Raw genomic sequence first — 1,228 nt, 5'->3', positions numbered from 1 at the left:
TAGCTAGGGGGTGGTAAAACTATAGGCGCAGTTTTATTATTACAAATAATTCGTATAATAATACATGTCCCGTTTCGGCGTACACATGCTCTCAAATCTATCCTTTTCTAGTGTGGTTAGTTCTAGCTACCGCTAAAGCATATACGCATGCGAGTAATGTGGTTTTTCTTTAAAATTTATTTGGCCATTTCTATCCGTTTTTGCGACAAGCAAACCAGAGGCGAGTACCACATATTTTACTGTGTGAATCCATGTTTGAAGGGATATTGCTTCGATTAGCATCGAACGACTATTATAAATTATTATTATTGTTAGTATCAACAATAATAAATATAGGACGGTTCTATCAATCATTAATGGTTTGCACGAAAAGAACTACAAGTATTTCTATTTCGTTTATACATGAAAATTTCCACTTTAAAATCGATGCTCGGCAATGAATTCTTTGTTGACTTTTCTTGCTGTTAAACGAAAACATAACACACACATCAGACCTGAACTACTCAGAAATTGTAAGTATGGGCGTGTGCGTAACGTGTTGGAATAGAACGGGGTTGTCCCGTGTTCAATTCTTGTGAGGTAACTTCGTAAATTATTTTCAAACTCTTGTTGAGTAAAATGTTAACACATAGATTCGTTCTGAACATATAAGGAATGGTGTGTTTGGGTGCTAGCGTAGCGTGCTGGGCTGGTACTCAATAATCCCGGGTTCAAATCTTGTCAATGGCTACGGTAAGATATTTTCGAGATGTTGTTAGGCGAAATATAAACACAACTTGACCGTGACCGATGACCATGACTAATCGAGTGATGTAAACATTTTGAAAATGGCTCAAGGATATGGCCTTGAGCTCAAGGCTATGGCCTTGGCCTAGTAATGTAGAAATTTTAAAATTTTAAAATGTAATGGCCTTGAGCTCAAGGCCATGGCCTTGAGCTCAAGGCCACGGAAAATTGTAAAATTGTAAAATGTAATGGCCTTGAACTCAAGGCCACGGAATATTTTAGAAATGGGAAAAGTGGTCGAGGCTACGGTCAAGGTCAGGGTCAAATGGCTTCTACTACAACAACAACAACGACAACAACATCTCTCCTGCATTCTACTCTGCTCTACTGCACTGTACTCTACTCTACTATACTGCTCTACTGCTCTACTGAACTGTACTCTACTCTACTATACTGCTCTACTGCACTGTACTCTACTCTACTATACTGCTCTACTGCTCTA

Source organism: Priapulus caudatus, unplaced genomic scaffold (assembly GCF_000485595.1).
Source record: "Priapulus caudatus unplaced genomic scaffold, Priapulus_caudatus-5.0.1 Scaffold529, whole genome shotgun sequence".
NCBI lineage: Eukaryota > Metazoa > Priapulida > Priapulimorpha > Priapulimorphida > Priapulidae > Priapulus > Priapulus caudatus.
The sequence above is the reverse complement of the archived record's forward strand: the minus strand, read 5'-3'. Positions refer to the sequence as shown.